We start from the raw sequence: 22687 nt of genomic DNA on the forward strand, positions 1-22687 counted from the left end.
AATCAAGTGTCTGAGACATTAACCTTTTGTCTTTGTGTTCTTCCTTGAAGCTCAAGGCACAGCTGTGCCTTTTGTCTCTATGATAATGTGAATGTATCAGTGATACTGTCTGGCACCTCTGTATTTAAATGACACTGTTATGCTGATAAGATCAAGGCTGGGAAGATGCCAGTGTCTGGTACTTTCCTGATTGCATTTGCATGCTTTGTTAAAATGGTCTCCACCTCTACTGTATGGATCCCTCCCACTTGAATGTATATAATCTACAATGTCTTAAAGACAAATTAGACTGTTGATGACTGCAGCGCCACGCAGAGCGTTCTCAATAAAGAATCCTGTTGAAGATTACCCAAGAGTCTCCTGGTCTTCGTTTCTGAGTTTCCAACAGTTTTTGGTGCCGTGACCCGGATAGAGCTTCTCACCTGAATCCAGATTGAAACTGCAACCTCAACAAAGATCAGACTTCATTCCACACTGAATCTTTTGTACAACCAATGGTTGGTGAGTGTACCTCTATCCAAAAGAACGTTTAAAACCAGAACAAATTTGTTAGCCTCTGCGCCTTCAGAGAAGAGTTAACAGACAGCTGTAGGGTTTGGTTAACTAAGTGACCCTCTAAAAATTACATTTTAGAGATGAAAATAATCCTCTGTTTAGGCAGGGAAGATTAGCATCACATGCTAATAGTTTGCTACCCCTCTATGTCTCGGCAGGGAAGTTTAGCGTTTGTGTCTGGCAGGGAAGTTTAGCGTAAAGTGCTAAAAGTTTGTGTTAAGTTACCCTCTAAAAAAGACATTTTAGAGATGAAAATAATCCTCTGTTTAGGCAGGGAAGATTAGCATCACATGCTAATAGTTTGCTACCCTCTGTGTCTCGGCAGGGAAGTTTAGCGTAAAGTGCTAGAAGTTTGTGTTAAGTTACCCTCTAAAAAGGATATTTTAGAGATGAAAATAATCCTCTGTTAGGCAGGGAAGATTAGCATCACATGCTAATATCTTGCTACCCTCTGTGTCTGACAGGGAAGTTTAGCATTAAGTGCTAATAGTTTGTGTTAGAAGTGTCCTTTTGTGTCAGAAAGACGTTACAAAATGTTGAGAAGAAATCCTAATCTGATTCCAACAAATAAGAAAGGTGGACTAGCTACTCCTTCATGGACAGACAGTGAGTTCAAATCATTGTTAGGACAGCAAATTAACTCATTAGTGACAGAGTCAGTCAGATTGGATTTGATAAAGAAATTTGGTATTGATCCAGAAAAAGTATGGTCAATTGAAGAATGTAAAAAAGTACTAGGATCATGTATTCGCAAAAACAATGCGAAAGGAATTATCTGCTGCCACAGAGAATTTGGTTTAGCACTAGCTACGCAACATTCTCAGCGTACCTCAGAAGGGGGAACAGAACAAAGAGCTCAGAGCTAGAGTATCCTCCTTGACTAAGAAAATGAATCGCAACAAAGCTGCAGCAGAAACTGATGTGGGAGAAGTTAGTCAGACTGATAGCATTTATCCTGATTTACAAACTTTCTTTCAAAAAGATGTAGCCATCCAGTCAGTAACTGATGTGCCTGTAGATTCTCTAGAAAGTTTAGCTACTTGGGAAAGAAACTCTGATGTCAAAGCCAGAGTACAGATTGCAGCAGCATCATTTCAGGTCAAAACAGAGAACCGACCGAAACGTAGAAGTCCTAAGAAGGAGGGCAGTTGTCATTTTTGTGGTAAAACTGGACACTGGATGAAAGAGTGTAGGAAAAGAAAGAAGACATTAAGAGAAAATTACTCAGCTCCTACTCAGTCTACTTACTACGCTGAATCTGCCCCTCCCCACGTCACCTAACTGTTGGAGCAGCTTGCTCAGGTGTTAACTGTGAGGGCTGTGAGTGCTTAACTTCCCAAGTAATGTACAACAAAGATGAAACATCCTTTGTAAATACGTTGACTGTCACTTCCTTTCATTGAGAGAACGTTAAGTACACTCACAGCTGATGAAAGCTGAGAAGCTTGCGAGACGTGAGTATGTGTGTGTGTTTGTTTGACCCGTGACATAAGCAGTGCGCGCCCCCTCGAATGAAACAGCTAGAGCAGACTGCAACTCAAGTCCGTCTCTTCAATGTTACAGCAGTAAGTGAACTTGAAAGTTAACATCTGAGATCATACAATAAGGTAGAAATTGAGCGTGTTCCTCATTTTTGTAATGCCTTGTTTTATAGCTGATTTGAGTTTACTGCGTGTTCCAGTGTCTCAAACGCTATCTCAGTCACTGTTTGCTGAACGGAGCTAAACTGTTAGTGTTTCAAAATCGATATAAATCGGTGAAAAAAGAATAGTTTTGAGCGGGTTCCTCAATCTATTTATCAAAGTCCCCGTATTCATATTTCATATAGTTTGATTGCCAGTGCGTGTTCCACTGCCGAATCAAATTTGATATTTGACTCCCCTAAGTTAACGTTAAACATTAGAGAACAATGTTTGCCCGTTTGTATCCGTTCACAAAGTGAATGCAATCTCGCGTAACACTGCGTGTGCCCGCGAGTAATTTGAATGGGAGTGTTTTAAAAGCTTGATCAAGTAAATTTTAACTGTGTACCAACAGCGAAGGAAAACTTTTATGTTTGTGTCCAGAAAAACTCGCATGGAGATTCAAATTGCTGAGATTGATATAATAACTACAGCAGGAAGCTGCTATTTGAATTAAGATAAATTTAACTCTATACAAACTGAGAGTTTAAGTGCCACATCGCAAAACCAACTGAAGGCGGTGTTGTTATTTGTACAGTGTTGAAATGATCCGACATTTCATGTAACATGCTTAACTGTATTTGCAACAATGCAATGATTCATGTGCTAATCCACTAGAATGTGTTTTGGTTGCCATAGTGACGACCGTGACCCGGAAGCCTTAACGTACTTCCGGAGCAACTCTGAACTGTGCACGCACAGCACACTTGTGTAAACAAACTCCACGGTGTTGCTAAGCTAACGAAACCATTGCATTTACATTGAAGTCTATGCTTAAGCCACTAGTCTCAAAGGTTAGCCGTTAGCATTACAATCCAGATGTTGAATAGTGTGTGTTTGGCAACGCAGACGTGATTTAACCCTTTAAACATCCTAACTAACACTTGTTAGTCTCTTTCATTGCTCTCTTTTCTCACTAAACCACTTATTTTCATTTTACTAGAAAGGGAAATACTAACTCACAATTATTAATTGTCAAATTGAAATTTAATTGAAACATTACATTTATTTTGAATCATTTAAAATTTCCCTCTCAGATCATTTCATATGATCTTTTATTTCTGGTATTCTCTTTTGGGCCTATTTATTTTAGGAATGAATAAGCCTTGAACTTTGAAAGTTTAAGTAAACTTATTCTTCCTAATTTATTTATTACCCATCTGAATATATGCTATTCAGACCTTTACTTATTTGAATGCGTTTTACCCCTCTTCCTGTTTTGGTTATACACTTAACCACTATTGTTTCACTTATTGATTTCCTCTTTTTAATTTCATTTTTGCATATTTTGCCCATTTATTATTTTTTTTATTTTACTTTTTCTTACCATTTCTTTACTTTGTGTATCCTAGCCTGGGAATGACACACCTGAGCCCTAAAAGGAGACATTGTTATTCCTCACTATGAGCTCAAATAAATTAGAAAGACAACTCTCTTTCACTTAAAGTTTATTTTGTTTGATTAGTTGTGCAGCAACTAACACAACGCTCTCCTTGTAGTAGAGATAACCGCTACTGAGACTTACCATCTCCCTCCTCTCTCTCCTTTACTTTCCTCCTCTCTTTTTACATTTGTAGGACATGTAAGAACCATCAATCAATTCTAAGTGAATTAAATACACAATCGTGCCAAAGACGACGAATCATCCTTATGAATTTTGATTGTAATCATCCTCTCATTTGTTCTTCATAACCTCCCTACATTTGGAAACGCAATCCAAGTTTTAGCATCTCATCCAACGTTGAGATCAATTTAATAGAGATACGTGTTGAACAACTGTCGCCTTCACAGCCTCCCTGGTGAGCGGTCCAACTGAAAGGTGTACGGTGTCAATCCTGTCAGACTAAGAAAAGAGATATCAGAAGTATTATTGTATTATTTTGTCCAAAACAAGAAATATAATAATATTGTTTACCTTTTTGATAACATTTATTTGGAAAAAAAATATTTTCCTTATTTGAAAAACAGAAATTTTGCTTGTAATTTAATTTGTGTTTCACCTCTTTCTCTCTTTTCCTCTTCCTCATTAGAGTGACAAAGTCTGCGCATCTCTGGTGTACTTAGACACCCTGAGACCAACACAGTCATCACCACATTTCACTAGTGGTTCACAATCACTGATACAACACTTAGTTGCCCCACCACACATAGGCTTTTACTCCACACAGATCTGTGTCAGTCTCTCTTCTCCCCAGCGTGCCAACATGCCGCAGACTGCAGACCCCATTGCCCATGGGGAAGATGTGAACATTTGGCTGAGAGGCATGACAGACAGCCTCACTCCAAAGACATTTGAACTGTTATTATTTTTAATAATAATCCTAATCCTGAAAAAAGTCCTGACACAAGATTCAAGCCAGAACAACAACCACGAGGAGCTAGTCAAGATCAGGAGCTCACTAAGCTATGCCTTCACAACCCAGCTGAAACTGAGCGACAAGCACATCACCCACCTTCAAGAGGAGCTGACACGTGTTCAACGTCGCATAGACAAGCTGGAAGTGAAAGTTCAAAATCAACTCAAAGCACCCAGCGAGAGGGAGCAGGAAACAACGGAACAAGTTATGAAGCTCCTAGCAGCCCTGGCAGCAGCTCAGCTCGACCAGCAACATACAACGGCTGCTCAGAAAGACCTGGTAAACAGACTCCAGTATGCAGAACAGCTACTGGAGAAAGCCAAGATAGACATCAGAAACAAGAATTCTGAAATCAGTGCTTTGGAAGACCACCTTGAAAGGTACAGAACTAAAACGGACAATCTGACCCAACAACTAGACGATACCAACGATGAGCTCTACATGCTCAGAAAAGAACTCCAAAATGCTTACAAGCACAAACAAGAGCCAAGAAAAGAGAAACATCTCTTAGCCTCATCACTGCTGAGCAGAGCAGAGTCCCACGTCCAAGAACTGGCATATGACGAAAGGAGCGAAGGGGCACAACCCAAAACCTCACCTGCCTTCGCCACACAACCCTTTCCTGCCAACGAAAGAAAACCTCCCGTCCAAGGCCTTGAAGCATCACACGAGATGACCATCAAAGACCTCAATAAGCTGTCTAAAAACATCAGCAAGTTCAATCCGAACTCCACAGAGGGCCCCGACATCCAAGCCAACCTGCGAGATATCGAATTTCACCTGGAAGTGAGACCTCATGTGACTGACAGAGACTGGTTATACCTCCTTAGAGCCACGTCCAGTCCCGAGGTACGAAACTTTCTAGATCGACAGCCCAGTCAAACTAAGTCAAACTACCAGTGACTTCGTGAGGTCCTGATTAAAGAGTTTACAGACCCAGAGTCTGAACATGGACTGTTAACTGCCTTGGAAACCAAACAAGGTCGTCAAGAGACTCCACAAGCTTACTACAACCGACTCCGACAAGCCTACTTTGGTGCACACAACAGCCCTGACCTTGAAAAGGATGTGAACTTCAAAACCCTCTTCCTAAAGAATCTGCACCCTGGAGTCAGTCACCATCTAGGTGTCATGGCCTGTCCGAACTCCATGACCATCCAACAGTTGCGTGACCTAACACAGAAGGCCTATAACAAGCAGAAGTTGGCCTCAAAGAAAGGTAACAAAACATCCATCAAGAGCACAGAGAACGTGACACCCATATCCACGACCGCTTTCAGCCCAACTGCTGGAAAAATCCATGGGACCAGCCACGCTTCTCAAGAAACCAAAAGGATAAGAACATCTGGGAACCTAACCAGATATCCAAAGGTAATCAGCTGACTCATCCAAAACCCACCTCAGCACCACTCAGACATGCACAGTGCTGAGTATGCACAAGAACATGACCGCTTACCATTAGAAGACATGGAACAAGTCATGGAACAACTAAGTCCTAAGGGGGAAGGGCTTTAACCCTTTCGAGTCGATTAACGCATATATGCGTTTTGAGTTATTTTCTCCTGATAACCCCGAAAAGAACTTAAATTACACTCTCAGTTTTAATCGTACAGATAAGAGCAATACATCAATCGAATCTGTAAAGGGTCTAGTTTTTTTTGGATACAGACATAATAATAAAGAACCTTTGTGCACTTATAAATTAAAGATAACAAACAAAGTGCGCTGTCTGCAGTCATTGTCTCCGCTGATCGTCATGTACAAACATGTCATTAAAATGAACTGTAACTCTGTGAATACTCAACGAAGAGACATGAGAGCGATATCTATAGAAAGCCTGAAATGTCTACTTTTAAACTAAACAAGTGCTGCCGAAAACAAATATTCTGAGATAAAGTAATCCACATGAAAACAACGCGATGTCTATTTTTCATATCTCCGCTCATTATATCTAATGTGACCACGCCCCCGCGCTTAACGCGCTATTCAGATTCAAACTGAAGCGTGCAGCTTGAATACGCCCACACAGAAGAAAAAGCAGCGAGACTGTTCTTTAAGTTTTTATTTTATTTTACTGTTTGCTTCGCGATGAGAGGACTAAGACATAATTCACCCCAAAAAGATGTGATGTGGTTGAGGATTTGAGAAATGGATTTCCTCAGAAAAAAGAATGAAGCACTTTATTCAACAGGGATCATAAACATGAGTAAGTCTCTTTTTATTTATTTGTACTAGTTTTCACATAAAGTGTAAACATTTTACTAGTCAGACTTTTTCCAAATACTTTTTCCAAACTATAATTCCTGACTAAATGTATAATAAAGTGAAACATTATGAAGTTTCAATAACAATATACAATACTATACCATTCAAAAGCTTGATGTAAATAATATAAATGTGACAAATAGAGATAACTCTAACAAATGTAAAAACAATGCAGTTCTTTCGTTTTATTCCCCCTAAAAAAAACTGAAAAATATTCTCAGCTCTTTTCAACATTAATAATAATAATAATGATGATGATGATGATGATAAATGGGGTTTATTTGGTAGAAAATAAGATTGTTAAAAGGATTTCTGAAGGATTGTGTGACTGGAGTAAGGATGCCAAACAATTTGTTTGAAAGTAAGCTTTGATTGTCCCTAATAAACTGTTTAACTGCTCCCCCAAGTGGATATTAAATTATGTTGTGGGATAATTAAATATATTCTTAATAAACTACAAACATAAAATTATATACTTTTATTTTGTTCTCACATTCTTTCCTGTAAATCCTCACTCACAGTGGCACAGCTGAATGAGAGGCTCATTATGCGGCTCATTATGCAGCTCATTATGCAGGCCTTTGTCTTCTCAGATGTAAATCACAATGATATTCATGATAGTTGACGCCTACTCGCATATGACTTTTACCAACAAAAAGTGTCTTAGAAAATTTAAATCAATATATTGTTTTCTGTGAATGAGTAAACAAGATGATTTTCACATAATTTAGAAAGAAAAATTCTAGGCTACAAGCTCCAGTTCTCAACTTTTCCGGCAACCAATTTTATGTATGTGTTTTATGGCCTTATTCAAGTGACTTAACATTTTTAGTTTTTCACTAACCATTAACCATGCATAACATTTTTTTTCTCAAAAATACAATCATGTACATGCATGCATTTCACATATTATTATAGCCCAGTTTGTGCTGATTACAGTGATATTAGACTTTACCCATTTAGATATTTATAAGAAACTGAAAAAAGCACAAATATCAGGGCATGACAAAACTTCTCCAGGCCCCAAAAATACCCTTAGACTCCAGAGGGTTAAACCTCTGTCTTCACAGAAAAGTCTTTGTCATGAGAATGACAAAGAAACTGCTTTTGTACATATATATGGCCAAGAATGAACTCAAAAAGACTGATAAATGAATCAGTCCATCGCTTCACTCCATATTCATTTATGTGTAACCCACACATTTGACTATCATGTATAATCACTTATTGTGTATGTTTTGTTTTTTATAACTATGGCATAGCTTAATGATGCATAATGGTGTTTGGTATGTCTGTGATTGAATTTTCTTGCTTGATATTGTCCTGACAATCATTTATTTGTAAAATATATCATATTCGTGTTATAGTAATCATGTCCAAAATAAGACCCTGCCAGAGCAGGAAAACTCGGACCACATGCTTGGTAAGATAAACAAATGATTTATGATACCCCCGAGCCAAGACAATATCTGATTGGTCAAGACAACATTTGAGGTGTGGCCAACAGGCCAGTTTAAAAACTGAGGACATCGTAAAATCTTGGCTTTTAGTTCTAGCCTTGCTCGTGCTATCAGTTACGCTTTTCGTGTCTGCTTTTAGTCTGCTTTTTAGTCTCTAGCTATGCTGCTGCTATTAGCCATGTCTGTTTCTAGTCTCTAGCTATGCTTCTGCTAGCTTGTAGCTTCTAGCCATGCTGTTTAGTCATCACTATCTTTTGAGCGCGGTTCCAGCGTGCCATGCCTGCAAGCCTGCTGCTACTTAGCCACGATGAGAAGGAACACAACCTAGTCTCGTCAAACTTTATTTCTTTTCTTTTCCGTTTGAGAGTTTCGTGTTCTGAGTTAAGTTTTGTAACGTCGAGTCTCCGACGCCTGACCTCGGGTGCCCGTTCAACTTCGACCAGCGCACACGACTCTGCACTTTCAGCCAACGCCCAACAACCACGGGCTTCCCAAGACGTCACTTCAGCCACTACTGAACTTCCAGCCAATCAGCGACACCGGGATAACCCTTTCAACGGGAGTCCCTTTCACAGGACACGAAGGCAACGTATCCCCAGATATTTGTTGTGCTGGTGTATCTAATATAATTTTAGTCACATTGAGGAACTCAATGCGAGGGCTAATTACGTGATTGATGGTTGTTCATGTCTATGCAATTTAACATATTGCTGTAAACTTGGGATTCCATATTTCCATTCTCTTAAACTCATCTTTCCCTAACTTTCGATCTTCCTGCAACTTGTGTGAATGTGTGAGTGCGTGCGTTTATGTGTTAGATTAGTTTATATGTCTTAGATTTATCTAATAAAGCCTTATTCATATTGAAAAGAGAAGTATCTTGTGTTTTGTGCTTACAAGTTAATGTCTTAAACTGCCGATCTTGTTACTGTGCTAATTGATAGTGTTTCACTATAGTTTCAGGGTATATACAGCAATCCTTAAGTTAAATTTACTACTTTTTAATACCTTTTTCACTACCTTCAGAATATTTTTTAAAACCATCACGACACTGAATTGCAAGTGTTAATCAGCGACCTTTCTATTATTTACACAGATTTTGACATATATAACATACAAAAAATAATAGATTTAGAGACTGATGTTGACAGCATATTGCACATTTATTTCACTTAGTAAATAAAAATAAAACAAATACCATAAAATGTGCAATGGAGAAAATGGATAGACCGAACAATAAGCCTGCCTGTTAGTGTTGTCACGGTACCAATATTTCAGTATTCGGTACCGATACCAGTGAAAATCCACGGTTCTCGGTACCAATTTCGGTACCAAAGCAAAACACAAAAATTTGCTAATAAAAAAAAAAAAAACTTTTTAGCACTAAAAATAAAACCAATGCCATTCTTTATACTTATTTAGAATTGTGTTTAAAGTTTTTCTACAAGTTATATAATTATGAAAAACAGTAAACAAGTTTCACCCAAATTTAATTTGTCTTTTAATTTATCAAATTTAAACACATTTTATGTTTGGTAAATAAAGGGGATTTGCTATTAAAATTAAAACATGGGAGAAATATTGAGATTTATTTTTTTTTTAAATAAAGTTTTTTATTTTTTTGCAACAGTGGTAGCAGTATCACATACTGACTAAATAATAGTAATATTTCTAGCACAATGCCCTTATGTAAAAATTTTCTTTTAGGCCTAATGAATGCATATTTGTCATTTTGAAATTTCTATTTGCCCATTAGCTCCGCCCACTACCGGAGAAACCGGTATGTCTTCTGCTTTTTCGAAAATGAAAATGAATAATTCTAAATTAACTCTATTATTTTGACAGAAGAAGACAACAGATGCTGAAATTAATGCAAGCGTCATGCGCTTCAGTCTATGTAGTAAATAAACCTCTCTGTCATTCATTAATTCACACAGATACGCGCAGAACACGGATTCATATTTCAAACAACTTTTGCGGCTTAACATTTACAGATACTGGTCCATATGGAGATTTGATTTGATTAATTTATGCTTTCACAAATTCCATGACTGTCCATATTAAAATGTAAGTTTCATTTACATGACTGGATTTTGAGATTCCGTACTCGTTTTCTGCTTCGCGGAAATCATAGCGTTGTATGCGTCAAGAACCGGGTTTGAACGGGACCTCGGTACTACCGGTCGTTAACCCAGCTATTAGAAAACTTGCATTTGTCCATGAAGACGACGATGGTTGTCCAGTCATTGAAGATATGCCTTGAAGCAAGTCTAAAATAAAACGTAAGCCAGCCACTTCTGTTGAGTGCGCAGTGTTCTGAGATGATGCCGAACGACCACTGAATATGACGTCAGCATGAGACGGAGACGGAAGATCTTTGATTATGTGCCCAGATATGCTAAAGCCCATATAAACGAACTAACACGAACGCAGATAGAATTTCAATCAGAATAAGACACCTGATAGTCTGGAAAAAATAATACCTAATTTGGAAAAAAATAATACCTCTGAGACCACATTTAACACTTTTAATGGCCTTAAATTTGACCATTTTGATTTATCACTTTTTAATACTTTTTAAAACCCCGCGGACACCCTGAGTTTGGATATTAGTATCCAGCGCAGATTTGATGTTAAATGGCTCGTTCAGTGAATCGCAGGGCGTCTCATTGATCAGCCGTGAAACAGTGATTCTGTTCAAATTCCCTTTAAATTATTAAATGATTCCCTTTGAGCTAAATTGACCTGTTTCCCTTACACATTAATATGTCAATATTCCATTCTTCATATCAGTTATAGTGATATCTCTTACTGTAAATTACTGCAAATCAAACAGTGGTTTGTCCAGCAAACGGCTGTAAGATTAACTTATCAATTTTCAATAAAGTTATCACTTCTTATAATTCAAGGAAAAACATTCTCTGGCCATGAAAACATTATCTTATCATTATGATAAATTTAGTTTCTAATTTTAAACAGCATGTAGCTAAAATCAGACACTTCATTGACTCGTAATGTGAGCGGTTCGCAGGCAATCATGAATATATTTGTTTTTAATAATTGAACTAATAATACATCAAACTACAAATCACACAGAGTAAATACTCGTACGACAATACAGACAGTAAACTTTGTACGAGACATAACAGAATCCAAATGAGGGAGAGAGAGAGAGAGAGAGAGAGAGAGAGAGAGAGAGAGAATGAATGAGAGAGGAGGGAGGTGAGAGAGAGAGCGTGGTCACAGTATGATATGAGTTATGCAAAATCACAGACAGTACCCTTGGAAGCCAACAACGACTCAAATCATAGACACAATTTAAGCAGCATTTAAATCTCAATAGAGATTGATACCTGCATGGCCCAGCGTGCGTGAGCGTGGTCTTTTTGAAAACAGCGTGCGTGTGCTGGAGCCTGGCGTGAGCAAGGTCTCTTTGTTCGTGGTTCAGGTCTTCCAGGGGTTGCTGCGGGATCGCGCGGTATTTGAAAGGTTTCACAAGGCAGTGTTCCAGAATTTGTCTTCCTTGTGTGGAGAGGCGAATAGTTGAATAAACTTAGTAAAGAAAGGAAAACAAAACAACGGAAACGAAAGCTTCCGAAGGAGCCATGAGAATGGCTGTCCTCTCAGCGATATTAGAGCGGCCCGAGGCCGCTCAGAGGGACAAGCGGAAGCAACCAGGGTTGCAGCAGGTTAGCAGCGTAAGAGAAAGAAGAGAGGGCTGGACCTTCCGGGGTCAGCTCTTATGGCTTGAAATGGTTCACGCCTCTGTTCACGTGAACAACCAATGAACGTCCGCGATCTGAAGCGGGAAAAAGTTCCTTTGTCTCTGTGGAAACACCCACCCTAATAACTTAGGCTTGTCAGATCTCAGCAGTGATATTCTAGCAAGTTCGTAATTCAAGATTAATACATTTTTACACACCTTTTATACAGGTGGATAGTTGGGTCACAACATGACAATTCCAAAAACACCAAACAGTACATATATAACTGATAGAAACACGAAGTTACATTCAAATGCAGAATTACACACATTTAACGTTTGATTAGCACGATTAAAACTGCAGATTCTCCAATTTATATGGGGAATCTCTAATGCACCAAAAAGCAATACTTGATACATTGAGACCACATTGAAAAAGTAATAGTTTAGGATACATTGAGAAAAAGATGTCAGTGACTTGGCTTCTTCCTGTCCTGTTTCCCAGTGGGGTCATAAAGTTTTACGACCTGGTCAGGAGTAGAGTTACAACCCATGGTTCTATTGGAGAACATTAAAATTAGGAGACACATTTCCAATTTATAAGTCAGCAACTTTAACCATTTACACAGGATTAACCATTTTTATGCAATACACAAACATTCAAAATACATATTAATAAAATGACGAAGATAAAGAACTTTAAGAAAGGTTTATTTTTGTGTATGTGCTTATGTGTGTGTGTGTGTGTGTGAAAATGTGGGGGGTTTCGTGTCTCCTTTGAGTCTCGCCCACATGACTCTGGAATTCCTTGTCGTAAATAATTTAAATCCAGCCAGGCCAGGCATTTCGTGTAAAATGGTTTCATTTTATATGCCTGAATTTTAACCCATGAATCGATGACCTGCATATATGTTACACATTGCACTCTGAAGAATAGGCTTCAGATATTTTATCTACAAATATTATTCATTGCAATTTATCAAGACCAAGACCAAAAGTCTAACTTTGTCAGATATTTTGTCAGACATAATGTGCAGCAACCAATACTATAGATATACTGTGCCTCTGGATTGAAATCTAGTTGTATTTTATTCATCCAGCTCAGCATCTTCACTCTTTGTGAAAGTCTGATTGCATTGCTAACCTCAGCAACCTGCCATTGCCATCTCAACACCTGGTCAAAGATTCCCTCATCCGGACATCTCATTTTACTTCCAGTTAGTTATAAAATAAGCCAAAGATACCCGCTGCTCAGCCTGATTGAAAACGCCCCCCGCACTTCCTCAACTAAACTGGACACCTCAGAGTCTTGGGATAAAAACACTCCATCTAAAAACCCTGGCTCTTCACTCCTACAACAAAACGTATCCTGGATAACCACTGTAGTAAGTTTGACATAATAATGATAACAATATATTATAATAATATAGTATATACACTTAAAAAAAAACATGTTTACAACGTCTAACATGGCTATTATATTCAGCAGCTTAATTTTAAATAACAAAATGAGAACTATATTATGATGATGTGAATAACAAGGACATTGGCTGTTTTTAATGTGTACACAAAACTCATTGGTTTGTTCTGTCTTCAACCTCTAAAACAGCCACCATTGACAGACAAATGGCTCCTTCTCCAGAAGTTGGTCCTCTTCTGAGTTGCAGTACACATATTGCAGAAAGCTCCTCTGAAAAGCATCTGCATTCACTTTGCCAGTCTGAAAAACAATTTATAGAACAGCAATTTATGACAATCCCTTACGAAAGGAAAATATATTTACCAATATATTTCTTAAAATATATTGGGTAACACTTTATTTTGATAGTCCGTTCGTTGAGACTCTACTACTTATTAGTAGCCATTCAGTAGCTTGTCAACAGTGCATCAGTTGACATTCAACAACATTGTTTCAACAGACAAGTAACATACGTTCAACTAACTGCCTATAGACTATAAGGTACATTTCAAGTGTTAATCTACTGATTTTACAAAAAGTGCCTGTTGACTTTCAATGTTATTTTTGCAATAGGTTATTAGTCAATTGTCAACTAACTTTCTGTAGATTGAGTCACCATCTTCTAAGCTGTCTATCAACAACTCAAAATCAATCTGTCAGTTGAAAGTCAACTGTCATGTCAGTATATGATACTGTATATCCTACCCAAGGGGTGTCAAATGCATCACATTTCTGTATTTACCATTTGTTGATAATCTGTTGATAGTCAACTGAAGATTAGTTGCTTATCTGTTGTTTGTCAACAAATATATTGTTTAAGATCAGTAGACTATTAATAGACATTCTCCACTAAGCGTTAGTAGATATATTTTAGGACTATCTAATTAAAGTGAAAAACAGTTGATATCAGTAGAAAGTCTATAACCTATCAACAGATTGCATACAGGTTTCCATTAATTGTATGCAACATAATTACCATTTAAAACATGTTCTGCATACCTGACTGAAGTAGAACAAACACCATAGGCAGCACATCAGAGAAAAAAGTGCACCTTTATTAAATACAAAAACACTCCAAACAATACAACCCATTATTTAATAGGGTATCAGGATCACATCTGAACCATCAGATTATGTGACAAACGTTATATATTGAGCATTTCAAAACGAGAAAAAACACTCAATACTTTTCTACAAGAACATTTCTCAAATGCCCAAGACCAAGATCAAAAGTTATAAACAACAAATAATAATTAATGAATACATTTTGCCTTTCATGACAGTAAGGTTTACAGTTAGTTCCTAAACGTATCTGCGGTTACCATTCCTTATGTCCTTGAGAAGTCTTCCAAGTACTCCATGTTTATGTCTTCTTGCTAACCAGTAGGTCCACTCTATGAAGCTGAGCTGTTTTTTAAGGCCTTTTCAGAACGATTCCCCTGCATACGCCAAACTTCCCTCTTGTAAGTCTGCCATGCTCTCTCAATGTTTTGAGTATGTAGTCCTGTTTGGGGATCTACATAATTCTGGCTGTGGTTGACTCTGACATGCTTGCAGCCCTCCTGGGAAAGACTGGCATATGCTCTCCACTCATCACTCACAACTAACCTTTGACGTTTGACATGTTTCTTGATGATGGGAACAAGGGTCTCCTTCTCCTTCTTTTCTTCACAAGGTGAAGAATGGGGCGTCTGCTTGCAGCTTTGATCTCAAGTATACCAAACACCCAGGTTCGCTTTCTTTTCCAGGTGTTACCAAAGCGTCCTCTTGCATACTACCCAAAAAAAAAAAAACAAAGAAAACAGCATGAACAGTATTACAAAATAAAGAAAATCTATGTATCAAAGATTAATTACATATAACACAATAACTATGCTTACCTAATAATAAAATCTTTAAAGAGACAGTTCACCCAAAAAAGAACATTTAAAGATTCATATTTTGTAAATAAAGGGGTAAATTATGTGGGGGGTTTTGTGGAAACAAACCACTTGCGCCATTTTATAAAATTGAGGTTAAACCACTGAAGTCACATGGATTAGTTTAATGATTTCTTCATGAATTTTTTGAAGTGGTAGTTGCGTATGCTGTCAATGGAGGGACAGGAATTGAATATTCATTTAATTCTTGTGTTAAGAACACATTCCTGTTTTATTCTACTTAAGCATGAGATAACATTTACATTTACATTTACATTTAATCATTTAGCAGATGCTTTTATCCAAAGCAATTTACAGATGAAGACAGTGGACGCAATCAAAAACAAAAAAAAGAGCAATGATATATAAGTGCTATAACAAGTCTCAGTTAGGTTAACACAGTACACGTAGCATGGGATTTTAACTAATATAATAAATAAAAAGAAAACGGATAGAATAAAAAAATAAAAGAATAGAGCAAGCTAGTTAGAGGTCTTTACACATACACACACACATACATATACAATTGCATAATACATGAAAAGAAAATAGAATACTAAAAGATTAGAAAGGTAGTTAGATTTTTTAAAGAATAGAATTAGAATAGTGAGTGTTAAAGTTAGAGGGTCAAATAAAGATGGAAGAGATGTGTTTTAAGCCGATTCTTGAAGATGGCTAAGGACTCAGCTGCTCGGATTGAGTTGGGGAGTTCATTCCACCAGGAGGAACATTTACTTTAAAAGTCCATAAAAGTGACTTTGTGCTTCTTTGGGATGGCACAATCAAGCGACGTTCACTTGCAGAACGCAAGCTTCTAGAGGCACATAAGTCTGAAGTAACACATTTAGGTAAATGGGTGCAGAGCCAGTGGTAGTTTTGTAGGCAAACATCAATGCCTTGAATTTTATGCGAGCAGCTATTGGAAGCCAGTGCAAATTGATAAACAGAGGTGTGACGTGTATTCTTTTTGGCTCATTAAAAATTAATCTTGCTGCTGCGTTCTGAATTAATTGTAAAGGTTTGATAGAATTGGCTGGAAGACCTGCCAAGAGGGCATTGCAATAGTCCAGCCTGGATAGAACAAGAGCTTGAACAAGGAGTTGTGCAGCATGATCCGAAAGAAAGGGCTTGATCTTCTTGATGTTGAATAAAGCAAATCTGCAGGATCGGACAGTTTTAGCAATGTGGTCTGAGAAAGTCAGCTGATCATCAATCATAACTCCAAGGCTTCTGGCTGTGGTTGGTGGTTGATGTGCCTAACTTGATGGTGAAATTGTGATGAAACGATGGGTTTGCTGGAATCACAAGCAGTTCTGTCTTGGCAAGGTTGAGTTGAAGGTGATGGTCCATCATCCAGGAAGAAATGTCTGTTAGACAAGCTGAGATGCGAATAGCTACCGTCGGATCATCAGGATGGAATGAGAGGTAGAGTTGAGTGTCATCAGCATAGCAGTGGTATGAAAAGCTATGTTTCTGAATGACAGAACCTAATGATGCCATGTAGACAGCGAAGAGAAGTGGTCCAAGAACTGAGCCCTGAGGGACCCCAGTAGTTAGATGTTGAGACTTGGACACCTCACCTCTCCAAGATACTTTGAAGGACCTATCTGATAGGTAAGACTCAAACCATTGAAGTGTGGTTCCTGAGATGCCATTTGCCAGTAGCGTTGATAGGAGGATCTGGTGGTTAACCGTATCAAAAGCAGCGGACAGATCAAGCAGGATAAGTACTGAAGATTTGGATTCTGCTCTTGCCAGTCTTAGAGCTTCAACAACTGAGAGCAAGGCCGTCTCAGTTGAATGTCCACTTCTGAAGCCAGATTGGTTGCTGTCAAGGAGATTGTTGTGTGTGAGAAATGTAGAGACTTGGTTGAACACAGCTCGTTCAAGTGTTTTGGCAATAAAAGGAAGAAGGGAAACTGGTCTGTAGTTCTCTAAAAGAGATGGGTTGAGGTTGGGTTTCTTAAGTAGTGGAGTTATACGTGCCTGTCTAAATGATGAGGGAAAAACACCAGTGTGGAGGGAAGTGTTGATGATGAGAGTGAGTGCAGGTATAACTTCAGGAGAAATGGCTTGAAGGAGATGTGATGGAATAGGATCAAGCGGACAAGTTGTAGGGTGATTAGAAAGGATGAGTTTTGACACTTCTGCCTCAGAGAGTGAAGAGAAGGATGTAAATGAGTGTACGTTTGCTGGTGATATGAGCTTGACCGATTGTGGTGTGGAAAATTGTGCACTAATGTGTTTAATTTTATTAATGAAAAACGTTGCAAAGTCGTCAGCTATTAGAGATGAAGCAGGAGGAGGAGGAGGACAAAGAAGTGAAGAAAATATTTTAAAAAGCATGCGAGAGTTAGATGAATTGTTAATTTTGTTATGGTAGTATGTCCTTTTAGCAGCGGAGACATTAGCAGAGAAAGAAGATAGGAGTGACTGATACACAATAAGATCAGTAGTATTTTTGGACTATTTTTGGCCACACCCTTTCAGAAGCTCTAAGCTTAGAATGGTGTTTGCGTAGAACATCAGATAACCAAGGGGCAGAAGGGGTGTTACGGGCTGGCCTGGAAGATAAGGGGCAATAAGTGTCTAAACAAGATGTAAGAGTGGAGCAGAAAGTATCAGTAGCACTCTAAGCATCCAAAGATGCAAACAGTTTAGGGGAAGGAAGTGAAGATGAACCCATTGCAGATAGCCGGGAGGGTGAAAGTGTGCGTAGGTTACGTCGAAAGATGACATGTGGAGGGGTAAGTGATGTGTCAGGGATCATGTTGAGGTTAAGAGTGAGGAGGAAGTGATCCGACGTGTGCAGTGGAGTAACCAGAACATGATCAGTAGAGCAGTTTCGTGTGTAAATAAGGTCCAGTTGGTTGCCTGATTTGTGAGTAGCAGTAGTTGACACTCGGTTGAGATCAAAAGAGGCAAGCAGAGTGTGGAAATTGGCAAACAGAGGTTTATCTAGATGAATGTTGAAATCACCAAGCATAACTAGGGGAGTACCATCCTCAGAAAAGGTTGAGAGCAACACATCTAATTCATCCAAAAAGTTACCCAGTGGTCCTGATAACATTATAAAGATAACCCTTCTTTAGGTTAAACAAAATAAATAAAATGTCAGTGAAAGTAAAAATTGCACATTTAGATTACTCTACCTTGCGTTTGTGGCAAAACTTGCTCTCATCAATGTGAACAAGGACATTAACTTCACCAACATTCTGTCTTTTTTTTTCCCGGTGCTTCTCCAGGCTTTGTACACAAATTCTTCTGAGTTTCTTTGACATCATGGAAAGTGTTGCTGTGCTCTTTGCAATGCCATCTTGAAGCATGTCTACTTGCCATAGATGTAAACCCTGAGCAAATCTATAAAGATTAACAAAAAGTATTATTATCATTAAATCAGGACTTTGCATTTTTACTTAAAGAGACTGTGCGCTTTATCAACCTGCAGGCCACAAAGCATAATTTGTACTTAGTATCCTGAATTTTGAATACTAGTTTCTAAAGTATAAAAAACATTTGCATATTAATAGATTCTGTCAAACATACAACCTAACAGTACAACATACTGTAGTGCTGTACAGGAACTGACTAAACTTGAAAGCATCACAGTGAAAACATATATAATCACCACCATAATCTTATTTTAGAAGCTTCTGTTAGATGTTTTACAAGACATCCTAAATACTAATTCAAAGTATTGTCCAGATATAATCAACTTGATGCAATTTTAAAAAGAGTTTGTTTTACAGTTTTTGAGTTACTGTAAGATATCTGGCAAAGTATGCTGGGGATATTACAGGAAATGCTTTTGCAATAGGATATGCTATAGATTGACCATCATATTTTTTTTAATGCCACCATAAACTATGAAAACATGCTGCAATTCAATTGTGCTCTATGGACTCAACATACACCATGCAAATAGTGTAATATGTCAAATACTGTAGTTATGTAATGCATTACTTACCTATGTATATACTTCATCCATGTGAACAGACTGCAGTGTGATTGTGAGAAAAGTGAGTTTGTCCGAACACTTCTTCTCAACCGTCCACATCTTTTACGTCGACACTCCCTGGAACTTTCAGGACATAAGACTGTATGATAAGTTGACATGTTTAATATATGTCTTGGAACACACACACACACACACACACACACACACACACACACACACACACACGATAGGTTGGATATATAGCCTAATTAATACAACAAAAGTTTATGTAAAAATCATGTTGTTTAGTACAAATATGTCGATACAGATGTTGAGCAATATTTGATTTTTTAAAATAAAATAATGTTTTAAAAAAAGACAACAGACTGATTATTGTGCTGATAGTAGTACAATCTATTTACCGGTACTTTAAATCTGTTTTTACTAATTCTAGGTGTTTATTCAAACTGATTAGATAAAATACAAGCATGATAAATTGCCACTCTTACAATGATATACATTAAATTACAACATAAATACAATGTACATTGTCATAGTTCATTATCAGTGGATCATAAGCAATGAGGTTAGTGTGCAGTAGGCTTATTGCCAACTGCTCTGAAACAGTGAGCCGCAACCACACCATATTTTTATTTTTTTTACTTTGAAATGTGCAGCGCTCACATTTATGTAAATTGCCTTTTGAAATTTATAAAAATTTTAAGTCACATTTTTATAGCCCCTCTTGAAATAACAACTAACACACTAGGCTAGCATTAAAGATATTTAAGTTTATTTTATGATAAATCATAAAAACAAAGCATTTATTCTTACCAGATGTAATGGTCCTTGGACTGGGAGGCAACCATGTTCATTTTATGGTCGCAGTTCTTGCATTTAATTTTGCGTTTCAACAAGCAACCATTTTACTAACTTTAAAGACGATTTTTTGGTTTCTCTAACATAAACTTTGTTCAAAAGTTTTATCTCCAGCGAATACATCAGCGGTTCGAGCCTCGAGCTAGTAATACAACTAGCAATATAATGCAATCCAAAAAAAATAAAAAATTGGCGCACTTTCCTTTCATTGGCTTACGATGTTATCAGAATCAGAGAGCTGACAAGTGACCGAGCACTTCTTCAATCTGATAGGCCAAGCTCTGCCTACAGCTACAGGTTGCTCTGCAGTCTGCTTCGAGTCCGACTCCGAACATTTGATTGTAGAGATGGTAAGTAGGCTTAAATCCCTTGGGAAATATTGTCATTTATTATTTTCATTCTTGTGAAACAATATCGTTGACACTTTTTTTCAGCATCAAGATATATATGACCAAGCTTCAGTACACTGTCCCTCAGCTGGAACTGGGAGTGGGGGGAGAGCGGGTACCATGCATTTTACCCGTGCAAAGGCACGGGGAGGAAATACCAAGGGAAAAGAAGAAGACGTTTCCATACACAAAAAAAGTGGTAAGTTGTGTTTATAAATGTGAAAAATGTTGGTGTTAGTGTGCTACCTAACACAGCTGATATTTCTGGTGACGCTATTGCATACAAGTCCAATCAAATTCGCTCTGGGCGACGCGATAACGAGTCTGGGCAAATTGAAAGTGATTTAGCTCGAGCGAATAATTCACACAATAGGCCTATTTCACAGCGTGACGTCAGCGAGCCGGAATTAGGTAAAAGGTTTTCCGGTTAAAGCGTTTCCAGAACAATGGCGGAGACTAAGAGTAGTCAATCTTGTTGCGTACCTTTGTGTTTTAACTCGAAAAAAAAACAACCTTACTTATCATTTCATAACGATGAAAGCATGAAAAGACGTTGGATTTGGGCTATACGAAGAGATGAGGGCGCGGCATTTACTGTGAGGAAGGGTAGCTCTTTTGTGTGTGCTATGCACTACACGGAGGATGAAGTCCGCGTCCATCCACAGGCCGGACGTAAATATCTCACACCGCAGGCTGTGCCTTCCAGGTTTTCGTGGAACAATTGGGGAGACGTTAAATCACACCAGACACGTACGGCAAAAAGAGATCTCTGTGGTGAGCAGGAGGATGCAAATGTTGAAATGGAGAGTTTTGATGTGGCGCTGCCAGTTCAGGAGCACGATTACAGCAGCCGCCCGCCTCTGGGTGAGTGAAGCATGTTGTTCGTCAAATACAAATGAACTACAAATATCCCAGAAGTCGACAAAGATAGACAGTAGAACAATAGGAAATTTAATTAATTAATAAATGTGCAATAGAGAATGCAATAAACATTTATTAAAATACAGCAAATTCAGATTTGTAATAACGGCATGTGAGATTAATGTGAATAAATAAATTACATTAATGTTATAACTTTTATATAACTGCATACATCTGTAATATTATTTACCCAATTTAGTTCTTGTTGTTTTTTCATCAGAAATGTACTTTAAATATTTGATTTGTCATTTTTAACATAATATAAAACATTTTATTAGGTGCTCTTGATGAGGCATTGGAAAAAATAAAAGAGTAGGAAGAACTGGTGTCAACCCTTACCATCTCTCAAGCTTTGCTGGATAGATGGTGTGTGTCTGATGAAGACTTTAAGTACTTCACGAGGTTCTCAAACAAGAAAATATTTTTTGTGTTCTGGAGATCTATTGAGCCCTCTGCATCCAATATTGTGTACTGGTCCAAAGCCAAGAGGATTGGAATTTCAACTGTGGAGAAAGAGGTTGTGAAGCCAAGCCCCCAGCGCAAGATGCAGCTCATTGATGAGTTTTTCATGTTTTGCTTGCGAGTCCCTGTCGGTCTTAGAGAGAGAGTTTTGGCCGAGATATTCCAAGTGAGCACTTCTACGGTGAGTCGCATTATAATAACTTGGTCAAACTACTTATACCTTGTGTTGGGATCTGTTCAAATCTGGATGACTCGGGAGCAGGTGAGACGGACAATGCCTGTGAAATTTCAGCAGTACTGCCCAAATGTGAGGGTCATTATTGATTGCACAGAGTTCAGATGTGAGTGCCCAGAGGCAATTACGCTCCAGTCTGAAACATACTCCACTTACAAGAGCCATACCACCTTCAAAGCCTTAATTGGAGTGGCACCATGTGGTGCAATCACATTTGCATCACGATTATTCACTGTCTCTATCTTTGTTGACAAGGCAGTCAGGAATCTTGGACTTACTGGAGCCTGGAGATGAGGTAATGGCAGATAAGGGCTTCCTCATTGCTCACCACCTCCTCTTTCTCACCAGCCAGTAACATCGGCCTCCTCCTGCTCACCACCTCCTCTTCCTCACCTGCCAGTAACATCGGCCTCCTCCTGCTCACCACCTCCTCTTCCTCACCAGCCAGTAACATCGGCCTCCTC

The 22687-nt window shown here is 38.3% G+C and overlaps 1 long non-coding RNA gene across 1 annotated transcript; it reads left to right on the top strand.

Moving 5' to 3' along the window:
- The first annotated feature begins 20499 nt into the window (after positions 1 to 20499).
- Positions 20500 to 21450, top strand: LOC113086597 (uncharacterized). Its single transcript, XR_003284931.1, has 3 exons — positions 20500 to 20566; positions 20651 to 20804; positions 21312 to 21450. It is a non-coding gene; the product is annotated as an uncharacterized LOC113086597 (long non-coding RNA).
- Positions 21451 to 22687: the final 1237 nt, after the last annotated feature.

Source organism: Carassius auratus, unplaced genomic scaffold (assembly GCF_003368295.1).
Source record: "Carassius auratus strain Wakin unplaced genomic scaffold, ASM336829v1 scaf_tig00043562, whole genome shotgun sequence".
Taxonomy (NCBI): Eukaryota; Metazoa; Chordata; class Actinopteri; order Cypriniformes; family Cyprinidae; genus Carassius; species Carassius auratus.